This window comes from Typopeltis vanoorti, chromosome 1 (genome assembly GCF_054136105.1).
Source record: "Typopeltis vanoorti isolate ZY-2024b chromosome 1, IOZ_Tvanoo_1.0, whole genome shotgun sequence".
Taxonomy (NCBI): domain Eukaryota; kingdom Metazoa; phylum Arthropoda; class Arachnida; order Uropygi; family Thelyphonidae; genus Typopeltis; species Typopeltis vanoorti.
Window position 1 is genome coordinate 149,575,399 of NC_143549.1, and position 12,375 is coordinate 149,587,773.

Below are 12,375 nucleotides of genomic sequence, written 5' to 3' on the forward strand. Positions count from 1 at the left end.
ATAGTTTCTCTTTTCAAATCATTCCATTCGATGAACTGCCATGCCTAATTAATGATCTCTTCTCATTGAATATCACTTGGCTATTCAAACATTGCTTTCTCTCTGATTTCTTTCAACAGAGCATTGATATTTATAGACAACAGTTTGGATTATCAAATGGGTAGTCTCTTCTCATTCTACTCATCTCTATATGGAAAATTTTGAGGTATATTTCATAATTCAAACTATACCAGACTAATATATATATATATATATATAATGTAGATTTGGTGAAGGAGGTATATGAATATGTTGACATATTCATAGCTTTGGAATCATAAGTTTTCCGATTTGCAGCAGTTAATTCCCTTAATTCTTGTCATCATCACATACATTTCACATCAGAGTAGAAGTTTAACTATCTTTTCTAGATGTTTTAGTCACAAAAAATAAAATAATAATAAGATAATTGCATTTCGTTGGAGATTTCCACTAACCTAATCACTTAATCATGCTTTGTTACTTCATCATATTTCCTCAAATCTGTGCATAATCCACATTTTTAAGAAGCAAGCAGTCTCTATTTTAAATAATGAAGACAGACTTAAGGAAGGACTTCAAAATTCCCTCTATTTTTTGTTCTAAATAGATATTTTAAAAACAGTCCAATGGATATTATTTTCTGACAATTCTCCTTGGCAAAATCAAAATATCTAGTATAGTGATCAAATTTCCATTCCATCTATTAGTAATCTATCCATCAAGAGCCCTGCTCAAAGATCATAACATTTGATTAGCAGCAAGATAATTTAAATTATTTTGTCACCTCTTCAAAGAAGAAGATAATGAAGTTTAGAATTGAGAAAAAAATTTAAATGTCAGTGATTGTTGATCACAAAAAAGAAGAAAAGTCTGGCTTAGCTCATCACATATCAATGATAAATCATGTTGTTGACTGGGATACAGCTACCATGTCCTATTTTGAGTTATTTTTCATAGCACATTAAGGAATCTACTGTAGTCATTTACTCACTTGGCTCCCTTAACAAAAATCAAGATCTAATTCTAAATGATGTCTGGAAATTGCTAATCATATCTGTTCACATGAGAATCTAACTTCTCTAGCAATCATCTACAGACTCTCCATAGAGGCACTGATGTGTGCCATGCATAATTGTAGTCATATTTAATTTGGTTTGGATGGCTTCCATTCTAATGCTTTATTTATGTTTTACAATAGTGGCTTTCTTCATTTCTCCCATTGAAAAGCTCTGAAAGAGCCACTAGAATATAGGTGTTACAAAACTAGTTGGCATTATTTTCTCTAATTTAATATTAATGACGAATAAAATTTCCCTACCATTATATGTCTAGTTTTAAAGTAAAAATTAAATATGCCTATATTATTTTATCACTTTAATTGTCCAATGCTGTTCTCTTTTGCAAATGAAATGTAGGGATGAATTATAAAAAAGAAATTAAATTACAGTTCCTCTAAGGCAGTGGTTCTTAACCTTTTCGAACACATGGAACACTTCTGATTATAAGAAAAATTTGGGGAACACCAAAAGCATTAGGGTCATAACATCTGATTTCAGCAATGTCAGATGTAATATGTGATATAGCTACCCTCATCTCTTTGTCTTTATTAGTAAGTCTTTCACGCTTTTTAGTTTTTATATCAGTTAATATTGAGAAATCGAGCTCACACAAATATGATGTTGAAAACTAACAAAATTTTCAGTGCCCTTGTGTGGAGAGAGCTGGGTATTCGGCTTGGACAATAATCTAAAATTTCTCAAGATTATTTCAGAGAATTTAATTTTTAGAATACGATCCGTTGAAAGGTAACTAATTGTTCTTCTTCTTGTAAGGAAAATTCACTACTTGATGTATTAATTACACTCAGAACTGTGTCATATGACTGCTTTTGCCGGCAGAACACTCGTAATCAGTTTGCGGAACACCGGTTAAGAACCACTGCTCTAAGGTTTCCACATTTTATATACCTGTACATAAATGTTAATTTTTTTTTAATCAGTCATTTATAGTTTTATTTTTTTTTACTTTCCCATTTGCTGTTGTCAAATAGCATGCCACACATGATAGTAAAAATAAATTATCTTGATAGAGGTATGTACTAAATATGCCAAAAAGATGCAGCAGAAAACTGTTGTTGTTTTCTTCATTTTTAAAAGGCTGTCCAAGCTGATGGGATGGAAATAACAGAATGAGATCAATTTTGATTTTTAGCTACCTATCGAGTATCTCTCATAAAAATTTCACATTTGATCCTCTCACATGAATTTTGTTGGCTTCAAAGTCAGCTGTTTTTATTTATTTATTTATTATTATTTTTTTTTTTTTTGCAAATTTCAGCTTTTTTTTTTTTTTTTTTTTCTTACCTTTGCTACAATCAAAGTGTTTTGAGCATACGTCTTCCACTACACATGTATCAATAAAATATACAAAAATATCAGACTTGTGGATTCTACCATACAGGTCTTGGTTGAAATGTGGAAAAGTGCACTTATAACACCTAAAGCAGGTGGCTGCAATCTTAAAAAAAAAAAAAAAAAAAATAGTTTGTCTAAAAATGCAAATAAAAAGTTCAAAAGTACACATGCCTTTTCCATTTAAAATGGACGAAAAAAAAATCTTAAATTGGACACTTGGGGAAGAAGCTATGATTAATTTTAAAACATTCTGAAATAAAAATTCTGTGGATCCACTGAATAAAAATGGCCACCACAATTAACAGGAGGTCAGGAGAAATAAAAATTAAAATAAAAATCTTCCATCTGTAGTATAACCAAATAACTCAGTTTCATCAAAATACAAAATTATACTGCTTCAATTTAATTTTTAATTTGATGGAATGACTCATGCATAAATATTAGTTGACTAATTCAGACAGGGAGGCATGTGGTCAAGTTGTATGCAAGAATAGAAAAATCTGAACTGCATGATGGACTTGAAGATATTAAAGAGGCAATCCTTGAAAGGTTGAAAGCATATTGAATGGTCCTATCAAACTATCAAACTAGTCGTCAATGCCTTGAAAGAATACAGATAAAATGTAAGAAAGTCAAGCTATATGCAAACATAGCCAAACAAAAGTAATAAGAAGACTAGTAAGAATATAGAAGGTAATTATCGCAAATTTGGCAAAATGTGCTGGAAGCTGTTGAACCTTTATCATCTCTAATTCCTTTTATATCTGTAATGTAAAAGGAATCAGAGAATGACAAATGTGACATAAAAAACTGAAGATAATGATATTCTGGATGTCTAGAGTAATTGCTTTGAGGGATTATTAAATAAGATAAGCAGCAAAAAAACAGGAGTAGAAATATTGAAAAGAATGTAATGAGTGATATATATATATATATATATCAATGCATGAGGTAGAAATGCCATTTGAAATCCTAAATATGCAAATACTTCTGGAATATATAACATTCATCCAGATATGTTCAGATATGAAGGTAGAAGAATATTTTGCAGTAGCAACATTGCATAAATGAGAAATCCGAATTCATGGCAGTCAAATTCCAGATGATTGGGGTAGTGTTCTCATTTATAAACACTCGGTATTAAAATCCTCATGTTGTTTTAGTAAACAACATGAGGATTTCTAATACTGAGTTCCATAAGATTTCTGCAATCGTATGGTAAGAGTGACAGAAAGAATGAAATACAATGGAAAATGAAGAGAATGATCAGATGGTTATATATGAAAGATAGTGCATGGAGTTTTCACAGAACAAAATGTGAGATTGAATGGTTGGAGTAATTATTATGGGGGATTTAACCATGTGGACATAGATTGGAATGAGGAATGGTCATCACAGGGAGGGAAGGAGATAATTACCTGAGATAGCATGTAATGGAGAGGACATGTGATTCGAGAGTACTGGATTTGTTCACATCATCAGGGAACTTAATAATGATCAATCTAGCTATGCTGCCTCTGCTTGGGGAAGGCAATCATGAGGTCCTGGGAGATTGCCAGATGTAAAGAATTTTCTCTTAAGAAAGGATATATGTGGAATTACAAAGCAGGTGATTATGACAAGCTGAAATCTGCTCAGCTCCCAGCAGCAGCATTGCATAACAGTTTGAAAGGGAAATATGTTGGCAATGCATGGGTGGAAGTTAGTCAAGGAGTATTTGAAGAAAGCGATATCAGACTGTACATCTAGAGTCAAATTATAAATTAGATAGGAGTTTCGTGGATGAAAAGTGTTAGGTGGATGAATGGCATCGTTAAGGAGTTGCACAAAAAGAAAAAGTGTAGAAGAAATATGAAGTAAAAAGTGATCAGCATGTCCATGACAAGTGCAAGCAAAATGAAGGCATGAAGGATGATCTGTATGGCAAAGAAGGATGAAGCTAATAATGAGAGGAAGCTAGCTGATGAGGACACAACTTCTCTAAAGAGTTCTTTTGCTGTGTGGCATTTAAAAGTAAGAATGACTATTGAAGGATGACTGTAAAAAGTACTGATAGTAGGAAGGTAATAGAAGTAAACCCAAATAGTTGAATCGTTTTATGTTGAGTTACTGAGGGATCATTTTACAAGAATGTACCATCTAGGTTGTGATATTGCAATGCTGGATGTGACATTAACTGATGGGAGAATAGAGTTTGATAAATTAGAGTTAAGGATATTGCAGAACTTGAATGCAAATATGTCCATGGGATTTTAGATGATATATTAGTCCTTGTATTATGAGAATGTGCAAGGGAATTAACTGATGTGGTGTTAAATTTAAGCCTTAGTTCTTGGAAGTCATTTTTTTATGTGACTCCAACCTCAAAAGGTTTTTAACTTATATTATAATATTTAGCCTACTGTGAGCTGGCTAGGGATTTTTATTTCTATTTTTATTAAGTTTGAATTTTTTTTTTTTATTCATTTTTACCTAGTCCAGAAACCCTGCTTTAGAGACCAAATATGGAACTTTTTTTTTGAGACACTTCAGGTCTCAACTAAGCGGGGTAATGGTCTCACACCAGGTGATGAAATTCATCTCCCATCTAAAGACTCTTACAGACATCCATGTCCAGGGTAGCAGAATTCAAACTTGTAGCCTGTTGGTTGGAGAGCAGATACACTAATCATTTGGCCAACCAGACCAGTAGAGCATAGAAGATTATAGATGATGGACAGGTGTTAGTTCTGGAGCTCAGTGTTTGAGTGCAATTGGAGAGATACCATTGAAACCAAAAGACCTTTTAGTGTCTGAGTTGTTTAATATTGTTCTCATGTTTTTATGCTGAAAAAAAAAAAATCACAGGAGGCATAAAGTATAAGGTGGTTTACTTCAGTTATTTTTTCAGGAGTTGGAGGAAAATAATGAGACAAGGAGGCCAACTTTATCTATAGGTGTGTTAAAAGTAGCACAGGCCATCAGAAGTTGTATCTGATATTTTGCAAGGGACTAGAAGGCATTTGTACAGGAGTAAGTATACTATTGGCTTTTATGAAGTCAGATTTTGATTTTGCTGATGGTTGTTTTATATTTATTTGCATGCATTGGCTGAGTATGAAGTTGGGGTAGCAAACCACTTGTGGCAAGCTGAGTTTTTTTTTTTTTTTTAAACTGCTTTGGGTACATCTTATTTTGAACCAGATCTTAGAAAGTGGGTGGAGTGGAGGGGAAAATGAAGGCCTTCATGCCAGTAATCATAATTTTGGTGACTTGTTCATAATAGATGTTTGGGTCAGAAAAGTGGAAGCAACACATGTCAGATCATGGAAAGGAAGAATAGAAGTTCCAGGTGTCATTCTACAATATTCACATTGTTGTAGTGTGCTGAAGGATATGAAATTGGGAATGGTTGGAGGGCAGGTGTTCTTTGTGATAGCAAACTTTCATAAGATTGTGTTCTGGGTTATCAGAAGAAGAGATGACATCTGCAGGGTATTTGGAAGTGAAACTAGTTATTACGAAAAGATGGAAGGTATTGTGAGAATGAGATGATAATCTGGAATTCAAGTAAGTAGGAGTACAACTTGCTTTAGATCAAATTAAAAATGCTAAGAAATTATATTCTTGCTTAATCCTTTATTGAAATATAAGCAAACAAGCTTGGTGTGTGAAATTTCTTCATGACTAGTCTACTCTTGAGTTGTGAAGAAATTTCATGATCAACCTTTGTTTTGTTTGCTTATACTGGATAAAGGATTAAACAGGAATATAATTTCTTGGTATTTTAAATTTAATTTATAACCAAGTAGAAAAACTTTCTACAACTTGCTTTAGGTCATTGCTTATAGCAAAAACTTCTACATCATGTCTGGCTTGGTCACTGGTATTGGAAGGGGGGGGGGGGGACAGAGCCAGTTGGAGTTGTGAACGTTAAAGTTACCTAAGAAGACTTTACTGTTTGTATAGGTGGATTTTGATTTTATTGTCCATGGCAGGTTCATTATTATGATAATTTAGAATGTGCTTGTGGAGGTTGAGAGATGTTTCTAGTTATTGTGTCGTGTACCTCATTCTGCTGTGATTTGCTAATAAAGCTAAACATGTTTTGTATTGCGATAATCTTTATGATATCTAAAATTATAGAGCAATGCTTTGTAATTTTTGTTTCAAGAAGAAATAACTTCAGTTAAAGTGAGCTATGCCCTTGATGACCAATGTTGAGTAATTATGAAATTGTGAAAAACAAGTCTGTGAGAAATTTATGAGATGGTATAATGTGTGAGATAACAGAACTGATTGGAATTTTCATGGTCTTGTGTGACTTAAGTTTAATCCATGAAGCACTTTTCATGAAACATTGTTGTGCATCTTCTAACAAAGAAAAGCAACTTTTGGTCAAAAATAGTGACATGATACATTGTCATATTGGACACTTCCTAACACCACAGTTTATGTTGTAGAAGATAAAATCAAAGCCACTTCTCTGATGGTACAACAACATAGACAGAGATATCCTCTTCACAGATAAGATTTTCACCATTGAAGAGTCGTTTTAATTGCCAAAATGATCAGGTATATGCTCTGGATGGTCGCATTGTATAGCACAAGGGTTTGGGATTCAAGATCTATACCAGTGCTTCTTAACCTTTTTTTGCCTGGAGGCCCCCCCCTTTCAACTATTTGTATAGCCTGGTGCCCCCCCCTGCTCATTTTTGCACTGGATTAATGACTCAATAAGATAATTATAATATATTATTAGGCAAACCTAAATTACCATCAACATATATGAACTGATAGTTAATTAAAGATCAGTAACTTTGATACAAATTAAATTTTACTCAAAAAAGATGTAAACTTACTGTTTTAATAAGCCATTCATTAATGGCTACCCTGAGCCTGATGAGATCCTGCTAATTTTTCAATATCAGGTTCAGTGTTCACCAAAGGAAGTCTGAAGTTTTTTATATTAAGTTTATTATATCAAGTTTATTATTATATTCGTAGTATTATAATGCTTACTGCCCCCCCCTCAGCATTCACAGCACCCCGAGGGGGGGAAGCACTACAACCCAGGTTATGAACCACTGATCTATAGCATTCAAGATTCAGAGAGGTCATCACCCCACATCAATGATGGTTTAGTGTCAAAGTGTCAAAGGTATGGGCCTTGAACATTTCATAGTAGGCAGTGAACCTTCCACTAGGACTCAGCCCCTGCACACAAGGCGATGACCACACAACAGTGGTTTGAGGCTAATGTGCCCAACCACATAGAACCATCTGGAAGTCCCAGTCTGAATCTGTTTAACTTCAAAGTTTGGTTGGTGCTTGAGAGAGTAGCATGGAAGAAATGACACTCCAGCGTTTCCAGCCTGAAAGTGCATTTGTAGTGAGCAGTGGCAGCATTTCCATTGGATGTTGTGCATGCTACCATTGATATGTGGCCTCACAAATTTCACACATATGTGAAGGCAACAGGAGAGGGGATGATTCTCTAATAGATTAGAGGTTTATGCAGTGTTCCAGTTTTAACAGTATTTATGGCTAGACTAGGTATTTATCATTTACATACCCATATATATATATATATATATATTATTTAAAAAAAATTGTGTTTATTTTGCTCAGTTATTTCATCACTCATTGTGATGAAATAACTGACTACTGGCATGCTTATTTGGAGGCCTGAATTGCTTTGAAAAAGTCCTGTGTTGGTTTTGAATTAGCTAACCTAGGTACTAATGTCAACTCTCTGTTCTCTCATAGGCACTGCAGGAATAGTAGTGGGTATCGCTACATTGAATCTCATGTAAAATAGCAGCATACCCGTGATTTGGTCAGGACCTTTTTGTTTTGTAGATAAGTGAGTGAGTTTACAATGTGTTTGCTGTAGGTGAGAGTCAACTGTATTATAAGTTTATAACTTTGTGTTGAAATTCCCATTGGAAGAAGAAATCAATCACAATAGTTGAAAATTGTGTTACTTATTTATAGATTAAATACAGTTTTGTTTATTAGATTTTACATTACACTGGTTTCCATAAATTAAGAAACAAATAGAAAAATCGTGATAACTCGGGGAGGAAAGGGAAAAAAAACAAGAAAGGCAAGTACATTATGTAAAAATTGAGTCTGGTTATCATGTACAAATGAGTGGCACCATCAACAATCTATGTAAATGAGCCATGGCATAAAAGCAGGTATTTTGGAGTAGTTTTCCATTTTGTGGCTGGAGTGAAAATAAGACTTTTTGTGATAGCAGAATTCTTGGATATGGCTACAAGCCATCACTTAAAATCAGTGAATTGAGATGGCAAGCCCTCGTAAGACTAGAAGCATGCCAAAGTCAGGCAGAGATAGCTAGATCCAACAGTCACAAACAGCATCCTGGAGATACCATAATGGAAAGCCATGGAGCATAACCACAGTGGGTGGACAATAACTCTGCTTACTGAAATAGGAGTGCTACCCTTAAAAAGCTATGATCCTAACACATTATCATTCCTGTGATATCTGTGAAAGGGACACTTATGGTGGAGTTCATGTGATGGTTTGGGGAAGGCATCTCATAGGGTGGATGCACTAACCCATGTTTCCTAGCAGAACCATTAATGCTGCAACTTATTAGAGATGAGTTCCTATGTTCATCCATGTACAGGTGCATTAGGGGAGATGTTTAAACTACAAAATAATAATATTTGTGCTTGATGAGGACAAATATTATATATATAGTGTGTGTGTGTGTGTGTGTGTGTGTGTGTGTGTGTGTGTGTGTGTGTGTGTGTGTGTGTGTATATATAGTCTTGTTGTTGGTATTATAGCACAAGGGACCTAGGACCCCATGGAGTCAAAGACTCATCTAGGAAGTCCTTTTATCATACACACAGCTCATCATACTGCACTTTAAACACACTCAAATTCTTTGCAGACACCACACTCTCAGGCAAGGCATTCCAATCTTCACAACTCTGCATGCATAAAACCTGCTTTTTACTCTCCTGCTCACACCCTCTTTATACAGTTTCCAGGGATGACTTCTAGTTCTCCTCTGATCTCCCACTGTTTTCTATAGGACCTCTCCAATAAAAGATCCTTCTTTCTCCTATCCACCAGACCTCTGTAAATTGCATCTTCTCAATCTTTCCTCATATTCGACATTCCAGAGGACAGAAACTACCTTAGTCAGTTGCTTCTGGATCCTTTCCAATATCTCTTTGTCTTTCTGAAAACCAAATGACCAAATCTGTACACAGTAGTCCAGACGTGTGGCCTAATCAAAAAGTATCCTCTGCATCATTCCCACAAGTCTTTGTGTTGTCCTCACAATTTTGGCAATGTGTCCCCTAAATTTTAAATCCTTATCCGCTATCACCCCAAGATCTCTTATTTCATCCACCTCCAACAATATATCCTCACCAAGCATAAATTCTGCATCCCATCTTTGTTTCCCAAATTTTAAAACCTTACATTTTGCAACATTGAACTCGCATCCCCATTCCTGTGCCCAATCACTCAATTTATTCAAGTCTTCTTGTAAGGCCACAACATCTTCTCTACTCTTCATAGTTTGTCCCAACTTTGCATCATCTGCAAGCAACTGAATATCTCCATCCAAATCTTCACCAATATCATTAATATACAAGTTAAACAGCAATGGCCTCAAAACAGACCCCCGAGGCACACCACTAGTAACTTTCATTTTCCTGGATATCGCTCTACCATACACAACTTGTTGATACCTATCAGATAGCCAGTCTCCAATCCAATGCACCAATCTAATATCCAACCCCATCCACTCTAGTTTGACTATCAACTTATCATGTGGTAATCTATCAAAAGTCTTTGCGAAATCTAAGTATATTACTGTGTATCCCTCTCCTTTGTCCAAGGAAACAGTCACTTTATTGTAATAAGTAAGTAGATTAATAAAACATGATCTCCCTTTAGCAAATCCATGCTGACCATCAAAGATAATACCATTGTTGTCAACCCAATTCTGGATCCTAGTTCACACAAGCTTCTCCAACAACTTAACCATAACACCTGACACAGATAGGCCTATAATTTGATGCTTGAGTTCTATCACCTCTCTTATGAAGTGGCACAATCTTGCCTTCCTTCCACTCTTTAGGAACTTGACCCAGTGCACAACTCATATTAAAGAAATATGTCAGCTTCCTGGCACATTCCTTCAGAATACGTGGTGATATATTATCAAGTCCCATAGCCTTATTAACATCTAGTTTGCTCAATTCCCCCATACACCACTTGCTCACTTACACTCAGTCCCTCCTCCCATCATCAACTGCTCTCAATCTCCTTTATTATCCTTCTATATTTATATATATGAATTGTTAAGTTCTGATAACATCTAATATGTAATTATTTGTTTCTAGTCTCATCTCTTTTCTGTACAACTTGCTAATATCCCTGATGATTCAAGTCTTATTATCGAGGTACTTTAAATGCCTATAATGAAGCCCGAAACAGATGCAAGAAAATTATTAATGCTTCTAAAACAGAATTTGAACAGGCAAAAAGCAGGCTGCTTGCCGCCCATCCAAATGGCAGCCATGCTCTTTGGTCTTTTGCCAAGGCAATTGGTCGTAACTTTTGCTCTACACTACTCCCACCTCTATCATACCCAGATGGCTCAATTGCAACATTGCCTACACAAAAAGCTAACCTCCTGGTCTCACATTTAGCCTCCAGTGCACACATAACTGACAATGGCAAATGCCCTCCAGTCATTCTAACTGCCCAACATGCAATGCCCCCTGTATTCTTTTGCCAAAAAGATATCTTAAACCTGTTGTCTAAATTAGACACAAAAAAAAGTCTCCTGGCCCTGATGGCATTCCTCCAATTGTCCTGAAGGTCTGCACACCAGAACTGACTCTTATCCTATGCTATCTGTAAATACGCTCTTACTCTACTGGTGTATATATATATCCCGAAGCTTGGAAACTGGCCCACATTCAACCCATTCCTAAAAAGGTTGATAAATCACTACCATCTAACTACTGCCCTGTCTCACTCACTTCAGTCCTATCTAAAGTGATGGAGAAAACCATAAACTCTTAACTCCTACTCTACCTCGAAGGTACCCAATTATTAAGCGACCACCAGTATGGATTCCATCGAAACCGATCAACAGGAGATCTACTTTCATACATTACCCATCTCTGGACAAATGCCATTGGCAAATCCCAAGTAATTGCAATTGACATCTCTAAAGCCTTTGATCTGGTCTGGCACAAAGGCTTACTAAGCAAACTCCCATCATTTGAACTATCTCAGGACTTCTGCAGATGGATTTCCAGCTTCCTGTCTGGACAAACACTATGTGTGATGGTAGATGGCTCCCTATCCTCTCACCATCCAACTAATGCTGGGGTCCCACAAGGTTCAGTTCTCTCACTGACCCTTTTCCTTCTATATATATCAATGACCTACTTCAGTTGACCTCTAACCCAATACATAGTTTTGCAGACGACAGCGCATTACACTCTTCCCTCCCATTTGACAAACTCTACTCTACACAACTCACTTCGACATTGCATCCTCAGCTTCCAAGCCATCCTCCAATGGGGTTCAGATAACCTTGTCAACTTCAACGCTAGTTGAAAAAGAACCATTTTCCCCCAAGATTGTTTTTGATAACACTCAAATTCCCAGACAAAATGAGATTTCTCTTCTCGGAATTACCCTGACATCAAACTCTCCTGTCATAAACACATCACAACCATTGCATCCGCAGCTTCCAAAAAAACTAGGTTTTCTCTTGAGTTTTTCTCGCTCTAAACAGCTGTTAACATTATACAAATCTCAAATCTGCCCTGCTATTGAATACTGCTCTCACATTTGGAGTGGGGCTCCAAAAAGCTCCTTCAAAATGCTTGGCTCAATACAGAGGAAAGCAATTAGACTGATAAATGACTCATCTCTCACCAACTCG

The 12,375-nt window shown here is 35.8% G+C and overlaps 1 protein-coding gene across 1 annotated transcript in view; it reads left to right on the forward strand.

Moving 5' to 3' along the window:
- Positions 1-12,375, forward strand: part of LOC150110533 (ADP-ribosylhydrolase ARH3-like) — a 168,497-nt gene that overhangs the window by 51,582 nt on the left and 104,540 nt on the right. The gene's annotated exons all lie outside the window — the stretch shown is intronic.